This window comes from Nannospalax galili, unplaced genomic scaffold (assembly GCF_000622305.1).
Source record: "Nannospalax galili isolate Female #2095 unplaced genomic scaffold, S.galili_v1.0 scaffold272, whole genome shotgun sequence".
NCBI classification, from domain to species: domain Eukaryota; kingdom Metazoa; phylum Chordata; class Mammalia; order Rodentia; family Spalacidae; genus Nannospalax; species Nannospalax galili.
In genome coordinates, this window is record NW_008331836.1 from 1,326,882 (window position 1) to 1,343,104 (window position 16,223).

General features: G+C 37.9%; 1 protein-coding gene across 1 annotated transcript in view; it reads right to left on the reverse strand.

The window, feature by feature from the left end:
• Positions 1 to 16,223, reverse strand: part of Gpc6 (glypican 6) — a 1,180,899-nt gene that overhangs the window by 775,092 nt on the left and 389,584 nt on the right. The gene's annotated exons all lie outside the window — the stretch shown is intronic.

Here is a 16,223-nt window from a genome sequence, read left to right on the forward strand (position 1 = left end):
TCCAATGAGAACATATATGTGGACAGATTCTCAAGTAGCGATGGTATTATATGACTCCAGTAGAGATCAGTTTGAAGTCATAAAATCAATTCAATCTGAAAGCCCAGAGTTAGAAGTAAAACCTTTGTACAAAATATTGGCATGGAATTAATGTTTGGATGATAAATATATTAGTGTGGTAGGATTACTACAACAAAAAATGATCAAATTGGGTGACTTAAATAGCAGAGATTTCCCTTGGTTCTAGAGGCTGCAAGCCCAAGGCCAATGTTAGGATGTTTCCGAGGTCTCAGGCTTGGCATATAGGTGAGCACACTGTACTTAGCAAAACCTTAGCTCTGTATGTGTTGTACCCTCAGCCTCTTTACTCATGAGAAAATAGTCTTGTTGGATCATGGCCCACCTCAGTAACTTAATTTTAACCTTATTTATGTTAAATAACCTCTCTAAATGCTTTAACATTCTGGGTTTTTGAGATTTTAACCTATGAATTATTGGGAAATGATATTGAATCCATCACTAGAAGTCATGACATGAAGTTATAAGGAACTGGGGTTAGGGACTGGAGAGATGGCTCAGTGGTTAAGAGCAGAAGCTGCTCTTGCAGAGGATCCAGATTCAGTTCTCAGCACCCACATAGCAGCTAACAACCCTCTGTTATTCCATTTCTAGGGAATCTGATGCTCTCTTCTGACCTCCATAGGTACTACATGACACGGGTGCACTTACACACATGGAGGCAATACACTCATACATAAAATAAAAATAATAAATAAAATTTTGAAAAAATGAACTGGGGTTAAAAACAAGTATGTGATTTGGGAAAACTTTAGCAAAATAAAGGTACATTATCATTTATTTTTCATTACTACTATAAATGATCCATTATTAGGCACAGAAAAAAAATATATATATATTTTACTGTAGGGGAAAAAAATGAAACTTACCAGTTCTGAGTACCAAAGAAATATATACATTTTAGGTTTATAAATAAATATTGCCTTAGGAAGAAATCACATGCATATCTTTTAGGAAAGAGAATTTGTTTTAGAGTGAGATGTGATGTCAATGCTTGATGTGTTTGCAAATATTTATTAAACATCTACCATAGTCTTAGCAATGTCTTCCATCAAAGGAATTAAAATATAACTAAAATGTGACCCTTTTTTCATTACACAAACCAGGGGACTTTGGTCAAAAGACAAGGGAAAGACTAGAACTATCAAGCAGCTCTTTGGTCAGTTCAAAGCATGTTTTACCTGTTGATTCCATGAATGTGGCTTATATTTAAAGATATAGAGTACATTGCTGATGGAGAAGACAGCTTTTATATGAAGTCTCTTGAGGAGCTAGCATTCTGCTATGTGGGAACCAATCAGGGTAAAAGCCAATCAAATTATTTAAGAGCTCAGTAAATTGTGGACATGTGATAATTATTATGACACCTAACTTTTCTTTTTCTACTGCCTGTGTCCAAACCTAATGCTGTGTGTTTTCTGTTCACCACCTGATTACCCTGTGGGTTAGACATAATTATGATTTATAGATAAGAAAGCAGGGGCTCAAGGCATTGAGGAAAAATACCTCAGTTTACAATAGTAGCTATTTATTCTTCAAATTTTATATTATCAAAGATAGTAGGAAGAAGATTTTGTTGGGATAAAGTTGTAATCACTTCTGTTTTCAATCGAGAAAAGAAAAGAGAATCAGGGAATGGTACTACGAATCTTGGGTGCTCATTCTCCTTCCACGGACAGAGGAAGGAGATAAGGCACAGATGTTTCATAAATGCATCGTTCAAAACTGCACACTTGTTGCATTTAAATAGTGGAGCTCTATTGACTAGTACCAACTAGGATCTTTAGACGTAGTATAAAACACATTCTATTATATTGTAAACTTGGGTCAGGACAGGCTGTTTTAGATCAGAGACAATGTGATATTTCAGGTTAATTGCGTCTTTTGACCTAATTGTGAATTATAAAGATGTAGAAAAAAATAGTAGATGCCATTGAATATTAGAGTATTTCAATGACTTGTTTAGGCATAGGCGCTGGCATTTTTTGAATAAAAACATACACTGTCTTTTAATAGTGTTATTTACAAATATAATTTTGGTCGTTCAAAAATTTATGCATACCTACTTCCTTAATAGATACAGCAGGCTACAAAAAATAATAAAATGAGAGTTTCCAGATGGTTTAAGAGATCTTAGAATGCCTGATTAGCAAGCAATGCTGTGCCAGTTTCACTATACTTACCAGATGAACTATCTGCATGAACAAAATGCATGTTTAACTTTTTCCTGGAGACTTTAAGTTCTGCTAAGCAGAACTCCAAAGACTGCCTAGCTAGACATAAAAAAGAATAATTTGAAGCAAATAGATTCTTGGTGAAAATTTCGACTTTCAAAAGCCATCCTTTTTTTTTTTTTTTTTGGCTAGAAGTGTGATTTTACATGGCATTTACATGGCATTTTACATCCATGAATTTTTCTCTTTTAGGTAAAATGTTGCAAAATTCAATTTGGCTTCCTTGTTTCTTTCTCCCTGGATTCCATGACTGTTTGCAGGGTCTCTTCTGGAGTCCTGTGCTTGTTCTGTTTTAGTTTAGAATGATCTATCTTCATTCTATGCTTTTTGGTCAAAATTGCTTTGAATACTTTTAAATACGTTTACTTTGAAAAGCATTTCAAAAAACTGACTCAAGGACAGGAAAACACTTTCTAAACATTTAAATCCCATCTAAATAATCTTTAAAATATATATTTAAAAATACCTACATTCAAAATATGGCCCTCTTCTTCTGGTCATGGGAAAGGGAATGAGATAAAATTCAGCAGTGCCAAGAATCCAATTAGATTCTCTGTACACAGCATCTTTCACTTAACCACTTATGTGAACCACAGAAATCCAGGTACAACTAATGGGCTATACATATCCGATCCTGATAGCCCACCTCTAGCTTGGTGCACCAAGACTGCACATTGACTCCATTACTGCAGAAATAGCTGAAACATTCCCTCATATTTGTACCTACAGGGCTGAGAAAGGGTGTGCACGGGCACTGTGAGACACATTCTTTCTTCTTCATCAACGAAGACACCTACACATGTGGCACAGAGAAAAGAGGAGGGAATCTACGTTTTAAATCTGAGGTGGATGTGCTACCACCTTTGGGGATGGAGCTGATCCTGCATGGAAGACACAACACAGGATGGAGAGGCATTATGGCTACCTGCATAATGGACTGTGAGGAACAGAGACAGAGCAGGGAGTCATGTGTGTGTTCATGAGGAAGTAAGAACACTGCTTCAAGAAGAAACAAACATGCAACAAGCAGTGGCTGGAGCTCCAGCTCAGCACTTGAGTGAAGACACACAGATGCCTCAGGCTGTGATCTCCAGATACACCCTGGTTTCTCTGAGTCCTGGTCCAAGAACGCCTTCTCATCTTCGTGTATCTACGGGAACTAGAACCAGCTGTGCTCTTGGCTTAGCATCTACACACATTGTTTCCTCTTTCAGGAATGTTCTGCCCTTGGCTCGCCAGACTCACTTCACACTTGCTTCATATCTTTATTCATGTATCAGCTAAATCAGGCCTTTTCTAACCATGGCATAAGGTCTTAGTGGATATTTTATATCATTAATTCATTTTCTTACTGTTTTGCCTAATTCCTAAGCTATGTCTTATTCTCCCTGGGTTCAATAACCTTTATCTCATTCACAGCTTTATTCTAGCACGTGGAAGGGATTTTCTAAGTGTATATATATATATATTGATTTCTCTATGTATGTGTTTTGCATACACATATATCTAAGTGCATCATGCGCATGTAGTACCCACAGAGACCAGAAGAAGGCATCAAGTTCCACAGAAGTGGAGTTATTGGGGCTACTGGTAGTTGTTGGCCATGTGGGTGCAGGGAAACCAACCCCCAGTCTTCTATAAGAGCAGCCAGTGCTCTTAACTGCTGAACATCTTTCCAACCTCAATTTTCTAAGTACATTTTGTGTCAAGGAATAAACGAACTGCCTAAATGTCATTTTGTCATGTACTACTTATAAACAATCATTTATCATCAAAGGCTTGTGAGATTAAGACTGGGTTTCCAGACAGATTTCTATAGGCATGTGTTATATGTGTACAGGGCCAATGTAATGGCTGTTAGAAACATACAGCAGCACATGGGCATCCTGTACTTATAGAGTATGTTCTTCAATCAAAGCTCAGTGGCCACCATTTTGAGATACTCAATGATTTTTCCATCAGGGGACCCATGTTTCCATATTTTACAAAGCCCTACAAAAGTAGGTGACCAGTCCTGCTTACTTATGGGCATCACAGAAGGGTTGAATTCTACTATGCATCTCCCAGCTTATGACTCTACATGGAATGCATTCTGTGTTCAGAATTATCCCCTTTGCCTTCCCCTAAAGAAGTTAGAAAGGAAGTTCCATCATGCTTGCAGTGCATGAATTGAAAGTCTGAAGAGCTGGGCTATGGAGTCAATGCAGATGCGGCCTGCGACCAGCTGAGTCCTACATATACTGATTTCTTTACAAAATAAGGTACTGGAGCTAAGTAATCTGTAAGTTTCCATCTAGATCTTCCATTCAGAGTTCTTTCCTCATGAAATAGTATTTCACATCTTTTTAAAGTGCAGTCAAATATTTCCTTCCCACCTCTGAACAAGTCATTTCACAGAGAAAAGACGTGAGTGAATTAAAGCACTTCTCATTTTACACATTTGGCATATGAACTCTTGTTCTGATTCATGGTTTCTTAAAAAGGTGTAATCCTTCACCTTCTCTACTGTGTTTTCTCAACTGAATCCTTCCATCTAACTTCAAACAGTAAATAAATTGATTAAATGTATTCTCATTTAATTTGACACACACACGTGAACAAAGAATTAATCTCGGGATTTTCTAAGAGCTATTAAAGTGATCTGGAACACCTATATACCATTCAAATTTTGTGCTGCAGGTAGGATGTCTCTGCGTCCCAAGAATATTTTGGTGTACTAATGACAGGCTATTTAAGACCACTTCCTTGTGGATAATGATGATGAAACTTAAGTTCTCACTTATTTCCACTAGAAACGTAAACTCTCAAAACTAGTGTTATTATTCAATTAGCCATGAAATCTAAGTATGGAGAGGTAATTGAAAACAGTATAACTTTCTTCATAATTGTGGTTAGTTCTAATATAAACTTGAAATATATGGTTTTTAAAACCTTTTATCTATTATTTTAATTTTATGTGTATGAGTGTATTGTCTACATGTATGTAAGTGCACCCATGTTGTGCAGTGGCATAGGGGTCAGGCAAGGGTGTCAGATCCCCTGGAACTGGAGTTATGGACAGTTGCTAGTTACCATGTGGGTGCCGGAAATTGAACCTGGGTCCTCTGCAAGAGCAGGCAGTGCTCTTAACCACTGAGCTGTCTCTCTAGTCCCAAATCATATATTTTTTAAAGAAATAAAATCACCATGATATGTTAAACTTTTGTGATTAAAAAACACAGAGCATATGAAAAATCTAAGCTAGTAAACAGCACCAAATACTTTTATCAGTGCCAGAGACAAAATAATGGAAACAGTAATACAGTTGGCACATATTCAGTGGTTAATAAAAACATAAATATTGTAATAAACACTATACTTTCCAAAAGATCAAAGGTTACTATTGAGTGTGTTCATCTGGAAGAGTAAAGTTATGAGTGAGAAGTGGTGAGGAGAGTTCTCTAAAGCAGGGGGAACAGCTGGAGGTCAAAAGGTGCTGATATGACTTGCCTGAAAGCTGATAGGTCATCAGGTAATGGAGGGACTATGGATGACCTTTTGCAAAGCCTCAGGGCCCTATGCTTAGAATCAATTTCCTGCTTTGCTATGGTCATCTTGAAAGGCTTAATAATTCTAAATAAGGTGTTTCACATTTACAAGTCTGTCTCTCTGCCCCCCCCCCCGTGTGTGTGTGTGTGTGTGTGTGTGTGTGTGTGTGTGTGTGTGTACTTATTTATCATTTTGAGCATCCCTACAAGGCCCTATTCAGCTAGGTAAAGAGTTGTCTGAATTAGTGGCATAGTTATAGCAAATGAAATTGTTCACAAGATATACTCATATTTCTCTAGAATGTATAAATCCTGGTGGAAAAATAAATATACCATGTGTTCAAAACTAGCATTGTAGCAATCATTACTGTAAACAAAAATAATAATATTTTTTTTTTACTTTATGTGTATGAGTGCTTTCCTATATGTAAATAAATATACCCATGTGAGCGAGGCCCACAGAGGTCAGAAGAGAGTGTCAGATCCCCTGGAATTAGAGTTACAGATGATAGCTCAGAACCAAACCTAGGTCACCTGAGAGAGCAGCCAGTGCTCTTAACCATTGAGCCATTTCTCAGCTCCAGCTGCTAAAGTACATTATTACTCTGAGGTAAAGGGAAGGAGATGAGGCTTCCAGAATGGAAACCATGTATTCTCAGAAATACAGGCTGATCCCGCAAGTGGACAAGGTCTTGGTAGACTAACTCCTGGAAGACAAATGTGGAACCCTGGGGGAAGTGACTATTTGTATAACAAAGGAATTAGCTACTTACAGGCTGGCTGCTCTAATGGTTCCCTTCTTTCTCTTCTCTTTCACAAATTAAACTCTCTACATAGAGAAAAGAATTGGAATTGGGTGTCTTTTACTCTTCCATCCAAACTGCAGGATCACTTTCTCACAAGGAGAGAAGTCCAGATCCTAGGCCAGAGTCTCTAGTTTATCCAGGTTGAAAACTGGATGAGAACAGGAACAAGAGAGTTATGTAGAACAGAAATCTCTGAAATATCCATATTAGTGCCAAGTAATGCCAGAAGAGGTTTCTGGTTCCTGGTTCTTTGCTATCTCCTACCTCTGCCTGAAAGCTCTACGTCATGGAAACTGAGAGCCAGTACCTGGACACCTAATAGTTGGGCAGAGTGGACTGACCAACTGTATCCTTCCCCATGCCTTATTTCAGTTTCTTTTCTTTAGAAAGCCCCCAGACTAGCATCTTAATGGTATCATTTCCTGTTCCTGCTGCAGGAGGACTCTGTCATCACTCTTGAAATCCACCTATGGATTCATAAAAACTTCTCCCTGAAATTCATCCTCTGTATTCTAAGAATTTCATTCTTTATTTCCATAAGACAATCCAGAGCTCACTGACCCAGTAGAATTTTTGTGTAATTATGAGAGTCCAACGCCCTAAGTTCTAAGTTCAAATGCTCCCTGAGGCAAGAGGAAAGGCCTCTATCAAATAGCTCTCATATCACCTAGATGCAAAGGAGCAGAAGAGCTCCTGAACGGGAAGAAAAGGCCACCCGAAAATGAACTGGTAGGTGTGCTGGATAGCTTTAGTGTCAACTTGACACACCTGGGTTGAGGGAGCCTCAATCGGGGAATTGCCTCTATTGGACTGGCCTGTGGCCATGTCTGAGGGGCATCTTCTTGATGAGTGATGTGGGAGGGCCCAGTCCACTGTGGGTGGTGCCACCCCTGGGCAGGTGGGCCTGTGTTGCATAAGAAAGCAGGCTGAGCAGGAGCCAAGGGAGCAAGCCTGTAATCAGCATTCCTCCATGGCCTGTGCTCCAGCTCCTGCCTCCAGGTTCCTGCCCTGAGTTCCTACCTTGGGCTCCCTGATGAACTGCGTGAGACCTGGGAGATGTAAGACAAATAAACCCTTTCCTCCCCAAGTTGGTACTGGTCAGAGTGTTTTGTCACAGCAATGAAGAACAAACTAGGACAGTAGGAGACTGTCAATTCATCAGCAGGAGACTCCAACCCTGATTGCTTGCTCCCAACAAGGGTTTCCCATCCAACAGAAGTTTCTAGGCACTCAATCCTGTTTTCCACTGAATGTGGCCAAGCCACAAAGGAAATATCCAATTACTTTTTTTGGTAGTCTTGGGCTAATATGACAGAAATGGCATCCTGTTTGGACATCCCTTTATGGACAATAGGGCAAAAAATGAAGTGTAGTACATGCACTTTGGTATTCTTTGGTAGAGAAGATGGCTTGCATAGTTCTGCTTGTTTGCTTGTTTCTATGACATTTCTGTGATCATGTATATTTACAGTGTAATAAGAGTAGAACTGAATGCTGGCATAGTTACTTTATAGTTATTCTGAAGGCTCTGCTCTATGTATTTTATTTCATTTTATTTTTTACAGAATAAGGAAAATTCTGAGCATATAAAGTTTATGTTATTTAACTGTAAGCCACAAGGGACAAACAATATTATACAAAATATTCTGCCAGAAACCTTCTTCGCTCAGAATGTGTGTCTCCCTCTCAATCCTGCCTCTATACTTACATACTATCACTTTATCTCAGCCACAGGATTAAATTTTCTCTTTTGAAAGCCCTGGCATTTAGTTACTCCTTATGAATAGGTTTCTCTTCCCTTATATGCAACCAGCTCTCAGCCTTTTATTTTCAAACCTCACTACTCTATGATAAGGAGAACTGATGTGCAGATTTGCATTCTTTGTTAAGCTTTTTATGATGGGGTTGGCTTGGTTTTGTACACATCTGGTTATCAGGTGCTATTAAGAGCTTCATTACCATAATTTATTATTTACCTGAGTGTGACTTTACTCACGTGGCATTTCACTAAGTGCCACACACCTGCTATTCTGTTTTGTTTTATTTTATAAAAGATTACTTTTTCACTTTTTAGAGGAAAATCAGGAGGACTCTGGTTTTTATTCTCCTTCTCAATCTTGCACTTCCATTCACAATGAAATAGCTCTTAGTCCTTTTAGTGTGAAACCAAATTTAAGATAACTCAGATTGAAATTCAGACATACAAAGCCCAGCTTTTGAAATGAAAATGTTCTTTCAATAATACTATAGTCTCCTCAGATCCACAGTGTTTCAAATGTACTTTAGAATGAGGCAATCTGTTTCTTCCTGTGAGATGCATTATTTTAGGAGTGCACCTCCTATTTGCTGTGTTGCAAGTTATTGGGTCTCCCGCTAGCTCACTACTGCTAGCTCTCAGATCATAGAAGGGCAGAGGAAGAAAATTCACTATATTGGCAATTTCCCATATTTATGCTCAGAGGAACTATATCTATGTGTAGGAAACAGTGGAGAGGAAGAAAGGAAAGAAAATGTATAATATTCTGGGAAAAATGTTAAATGTGAGAATCAATTTCTTCAAACTCTAATGAACAAAAAGCTTTAGATTTGGGGCCCCAGGGAAGCAGATCATTAAAAAATAAACCAAAACTAAAAACTATATATAGCATTCTAGTCTTTGATTTGAGAAAAGTCAGAGTTGTGTCTGTGTGTGTGTGTGTGTGTGTGTGTGTGTGTGTTGTATGTGTGGTTTGTTCAAGACAGATTAAAAATTATCTGTAGCTTTATGATTGTATGTGTTTTGTTCAAGACAGATTAAAAATTATCTGTAGCTTTATGAAGTTTCATTGAAGAAATTTCCTTTGCCTTTGCTAAAGAATAATTCCATAATGTATCACAAAATGATCATGAGAGATGCTGAACACCCAATATCCTAAGCCCAGCACCTGGTAGAGTGGTACCTTCTCACTATACATCAGCAGCTATATCATTTAAAATATCTGATAGAGTTCTATTGCAATCAGAAGCATGCAGTTGTGTGATACCAAGAAGTGCTCAGAAGACAGCGAGGCTGGTGCTTGTGTCTGAGATAACCCTTCCTAAGTATGAACATATTTCCAATAGTTTTGCTTCTCCCTGGTTCTGACACTATTTTTCTGAGCAGGCTTATGTTTTATCCTCAAATCTTTATTCTACAAATCAACTGGGGGAACTTGTTAATGGTGTGAATTTCTTCTCCCCTACCCAGAAAATGCTGATTTGGAAAGACTGGGGCAAAGGCCAAAGTTTCTCATTTTGGGGAACACAGCCAAGTTACCCTCATTATTAACCACGTTTGAGAAAACATGTTTGCCACTGGTTTCACAGAAGGAGAATGCCATTTGTATGGTTTCTCATAGTAAAAGCAAAAGTACTTAAGAATGTGCTGGTCATAGCATTCAGATAACATTCTCTGAACTGCTCATTTCTCTCAGTCTCCTTTATTTAGGTAAGGACCACAGGAGTGTTTTACCCATTGAGCTCTTTGGAGGCTCAGAGATGACAGCCAGCCCTATGTAGTTAGGTACAAGCCTGCACTTTATCGCTCCTTACTCTTCATAAGAGGAAAGTATATATCAAATACTAAATAGTAATGGCAAAGCAGTGACTAGAGAGCCTCTGATGACATGGTTCTTGGTCAGTTGCACAAAGCAAAGCACCCTTCTCACTCTGTACCCACCCTGCACATGAATCTCAGTAAGAAACACATCTTTGTTGCAACTAATCACCATCCTAACTACTGCAATAGGGGAATTCTCTATTCACCAAATATAACCTGAAACAAAACCGAGGTAGAGTGAAATCAGTTATTCAATCAATATTCACTGATACTCTTGAGAAAGATATGTAAAAAGATACAATTCAATGGGGTGAAAAATGGCTTATATAACTTTACAGTTATTCAAACTGGTAAAACCAGTGTCAGTGTTAGCTGTATAAGGAAAATGTCCAAGATAGCAGCAACGGGCAGGAATGGAGAGACCGCTTAATTCCAGGAAAAAAAAAAAAAGCTATTAACCCACTCACTATACTCTGACTAAAGCTATATTCATCAAAGAGACGTCTGCTTTGAGCAATCAACAGTTGTTTTGGAAAACCACAATAAAATGAAGCATGTACTAGATTTCTAGGCTTCAGATGGGTGTCTGTTTCCCAGAGAACAGCTTCAAATATTTAAACTGCTAACATTAGACCAACAATGATCTTAATGGTGATTGAAAACATCTTTTGAATAAATAAAAACACATTTTGCACACTTTCTTTAGAAAGTTTACTTATGACTTAGACCAACACAGATGTAGTTTGGAAGCATTTCTAGAGCTAAAGAAATAAAACTTGATGGGAAAGAAAAATACCAAAGAGGAAATGAACTGATATGCTTTAAAATACACTATTATTATTATCATAAATTATGTCAGTCGTGGCTGCCTCAAATAGAACTTTACTTGATTTAAAGCCAAACAAGACCACTGAAATATTTTCAATTCATTATGAGAGAGCCATATGTTTCAATGAGAACAGTGTGTCAATCAGTCAACACTGACTCAACAGCAACAAAATGGTGGATTTCCACCCTGCTGGACAAAGTGTTTCTCAGTAGAAATATGTGAATGCAATAGATTTTGGTACAGAAAAGTTTTGTTAACTGATTTTTTAAACCTTTCAAAGAGAACGTAAAGTCTGCCTTTATGAGATTTTCCACAAAACTCTTTGTTTAAATATTTTTGTTTTTCTTATTTTATATTATTTCTGTTTCTGTCACTCTCTGTCTCTAAGTCAGTCTCTCTCTCTCTCTTTCTCTTTCTCTGTGTGTGTGTGTGTGTGTGTGTGTGCGTGTGTGTGATGTGCAGGGGTAAAAGGCATAGAAAATCTTGCAGGAGTTTCTTCTCTCTATAATATAGGTTTCAGGGGTTGAACTCAGGTTGTCAGGCTTAGTGACAAGTTTCTCTACCTCCCAAGCCAGCCCCCCAAATGCATATTTTAAAAGAAGTATAAAGACCTTCTGAATAGCATAACACAACAGGTTAAGGGATCTGTGGGCATGGAACTCAATATTTATGAAGTCAGTTTATCATCTGAACCATATCATGGTAGAATAAAGATATTTGTAGCATCACATAGAATGATACTACAACTGAGCTGAAAATTAAAAGAGAAAAATACTATAATATACTAAGAAACACAAAGGAGGAAACAGCTTTTATAAAAACATATACCCACCCCCAAATGTATTCTGTATTTACAACTGAAAAGCACAAGCATCATACAATTGCAAAAATTACTTTTATGGAAGCATTTAAGAAACAGAAACCATCCTTAATTCCAACATTATCCAGGATGAGCATTTAATTTCTTGGCTGTGAAGCAGCTATTTCCTTTTCTGTAAAGAGAATCCATGTAGCCATTTTCTGAAGCAAAAAGGAACACAGGAGGGCGTAGCCATATATTTAACATCCTTCAGAGAAAAGTAATGATAGAAAGTTGACACTCGATTAACTACTACGCTTCCAGCTCTACATTTTCCCTTGAAAATAACAAAAATAAAAAAAACATAAAACCCACTATTCAATCCATTTTGAAATAAAAGATAATGTTTACCTATAACTGGATGGATTATTACAACAGAAATTTATAAACCCATGCGTACTTTAATTTTTAAAGATACTCATGTTTGCAAGTTGTTGAGAATAACATTAAACATTTTTGATAAGTGCTAGGACAGCTAATTAAAATATTATAAATATGATAAATATGCCAGTCATCATAAGATGTAAACAAGCTCCACAAAGGACAAGAGGAATGAATCCTCCTCAAACTTCGTTCAGTCAAAGTATAATTAGAAACATGGAGCTTACTGAGGCTCCTTGGACATCTGTTCTGCTAAGCCCACTCTTTAAAGCCTTGATCTTTGCCTCCCTAATTATACATTGTATCAAAGCCCTTTTACAACTTTTGCCTAAGCCCTGGAGGTGATTAGGATCAAGATGAGGGCTGGAGGCTCACTGATTGCATTGAGAAATTCCTATCAAACAAGAACTGAGGGGTGTCATTCTTGATTTATATTTTCTTTAAAGAAATTATTCTGTTATTTTTATTGTATGTATATGAGTGTATCTCCTGCATGTATGTAAGTGCACCCATGTCATGCAATGCCTGCAGAAGTCAGATTCGGCTTCAGATCCCCTGGAAATGGAGTTACGGACAGTTGTTAGCCACCCTGTGGGTGCTGGGAACCAAATTTGAATCCTCTGCAAGTGTAGCCAGTGCTCTTAACGGCTGAGCCATCTTTTCAGCCCTTTGATTTGTATTTTCTTATAATCAGTTTGACAACCCATAGCTTTCCTGATGTCTGGTCTATCATTTACATTTATTTTTACTAGACAGAAACACACACATGTGTCTATCATCTGTGTATCATCTATCTATCTATCATCTATCTATCTTCTATCATCCATCTATCTATCATCTATCAATTATCATCTATCTATCTATCTATCTATCATCTATCTATCATCTATTAAGAGAGAGGAGAGACACTTGTATGTTTATATCTATACATAAAATACTGTGTCATATGCTTAATGAAGCAAAAACAACTGTGACTATAGAAGTAAATCAATCCAAATGGGCTACTGACAAAGTATGGAGATAATTGAACCTCTTCTCTTCTCCTCTCCTCTCCTCTCCTCTCCTCTTCTCTTCCCCTCCTCTCATGCCCCCCCCCGTGTGTGTGTGTCTGTGTCTGTGTGTCTGTGGTGTGTGTGTGTATGCTGATAAGATCATTACTTGTGTGTGTGTGTCTGTGTGTGTGTATGTGTCTGTGTGTGTCTGCATCTGTGTGGGTGTTTGTGTGTGTGTGTGTGTGTGTGTGTGTGTGTGTGTGTGCATCTGTGTGGGTGTTTGTGTGTGTGTGTGTGTGTGTGTGTGTGTGTGTGCATCTGTGTGGGTGTTTGTGTGTGTGTGTGTGTGTGTGTGTGTGTGTGTGCATCTGTGTGGGTGTTTGTGTGTGTGTGTGTGTGTGTGTGTGTGTGTGTGCATCTGTGTGGGTGTTTGTGTGTGTGTGTGTGTGTGTGTGTGTGTGTGTGCATCTGTGTGGGTGTTTGTGTGTGTGTGTGTGTGTGTGTGTGTGTGTGTGCATCTGTGTGGGTGTTTGTGTGTGTGTGTGTGTGTGTGTGTGTGTGTGTGCATCTGTGTGGGTGTTTGTGTGTGTGTGTGTGTGTGTGTGTGTGTGTGTGCATCTGTGTGGGTGTTTGTGTGTGTGTGTGTGTGTGTGTGTGTGTGTGTGCATCTGTGTGGGTGTTTGTGTGTGTGTGTGTGTGTGTGTGTGTGTGTGTGCATCTGTGTGGGTGTTTGTGTGTGTGTGTGTGTGTGTGTGTGTGTGTGTGCATCTGTGTGGGTGTTTGTGTGTGTGTGTGTGTGTGTGTGTGTGTGTGTGCATCTGTGTGGGTGTTTGTGTGTGTGTGTGTGTGTGTGTGTGTGTGTGTGCATCTGTGTGGGTGTTTGTGTGTGTGTGTGTGTGTGTGTGTGTGTGTGTGCATCTGTGTGGGTGTTTGTGTGTGTGTGTGTGTGTGTGTGTGTGTGTGTGTGTGTCCAGGTTTATTCTCTAGATCACTTTTCACTTCAGGAACTAGAACCACATTACCATTTTTATATAAAGTAACAATATTATTAATGATGAATGGGTAGTAAGTTATTCCCTGTCATTAACTATACTATCATTACTCATTTTTGCATGTGTAAATAATAGTATATTTAATTTTTGGAAAGAATATTATACGTTAGTGTTTGGCATATTCATTATCAAAGCATGTGTTACAACCATTTGGTTTTAGAGTAAATGGGTAAAATGTCATTCTCTATTATGATTTGTCTTCCTAGAATAATTTCTGTAAAAGCAAAATGACCCATAAGATTATCACAGAATGTTCTTTTCCTACTCCCACTAAAATATATTAGAGAGACATCACAGAAGACATGAGATACATCTCATTGCACATAAAAGAGAATAAGCACAATCATTTTCATATTCCATTACAGAAATGAGTGGTCCACATACCTGTGTCTGAGAGAGGTTCTTAATGCTCTTGGCAGGTTCCAGAACTTTTTCTCTCTGGGTGCATTTTTAAAATCTGTTTTCAAAGTTATGTCTCCTTTTCATTATTTTCCATGCAGTTTTACTTTGAAGTCAAGTAGCAAGTAGCTTTCTAGCTGCCACAGATAAAGTGATATCTAAGGATGGCAAGGACTCTTTGAAAGCTCACAGAGTTTGTTCTTAATAAGTTCATACAGTTCAGTTACAGAATTAGGAAGCTCCTGGGTTCAGTGTCTAATGTTTATGCCAATGATAAAGTTGCTTCAAACCAAAATTGATGTTATTATTAACAGCCAAGTTGTATCACTAATTCCTTCAAAAGGAAGTGTCCCTTTGACTCACATTCAGCCATACCCGCTCAGTGCTACTCTGATAACCTTTTTCCTCATCTGGCATGGGCTAAGTATGGCATTAATTTTGCCCTTGCTTTCACACAGTTCTCACTCTGAATGTCAGATTATTATGAGATGTCTGAACATTGTTTAGTTTAAAGGTGGCTCACATATGCAATCTGTCTTGGGGGAGAGAACTGTAACCCAGGCAATGATGTGTTGCTTCCTTTTGGTTATGTGGTCATACACTAGAGAATAATCATATGTATTTCAGAAAAGTTAATAATTACTTAGGTTTCAAGAAGAAAAGAGAAGAGGGAGAAAGTTGATGGTGCTGCAAGTGCTTGATTAGTCCTACATCTCTCATAAACTCTCCCCCGTTGATTGTGGGACCTGTGGTTTGTGTTTCTTTAATCTCTAGGAATTCATAAAATGGCATTTCAAAGAAATGTCTTATTTCAAGAAATGACTGATATATTATTAGAATGGTTCTTGCTTGAATATATTTTAGTTGCATTGGAAAGAACGGTCTAACATTGTGTTATTAACAGGCAGCACTCTTACCCTTGTATAACCTGTTTCTTTGACTCTTACAACTAAAGGAAGTAGTTAGTCATCTCATAATGACCTTCAACATTGAAACTAAGTTAATTTTTCTGCCAGATGTGTTTCCTTCCAATGTATTTTTAAGCATTTTGTCCTGTTTAAAATACACACTGGTACTAATAACCTAATAGTCTGTAACTGTAAGGTCCAAACAGCTTTGCTTTGATAGGTAGACTGTTAATTTCATATTTTTTCATCAGCAAATTTTCATTAAAGCATCCAATACATTGTCTCCCCACAAAAATTCTTTATTGTTTTCTTATTAAGAATTTATATTTTGAGCTGGGCATAGTAGTGTGTGCTTACCATCCCAGCTCTCTAGGAACTGAGGCCAGAAAAGTAAGAGGTCAAGGATGGTCTGGATCCTGTCTGTAAACTAATGAACAGATCAATCAATTGAAACAGAATTCATTTAATAAATTTCATTAACTGAAATTATCACTTTCATTAAAAAAGATATTTTTGATTTTTAATTGTGTGTGTGTGTGTGTGTGTGTGTGTGTGAGAGAGAGAGAGAGAGAGAGAGAGAG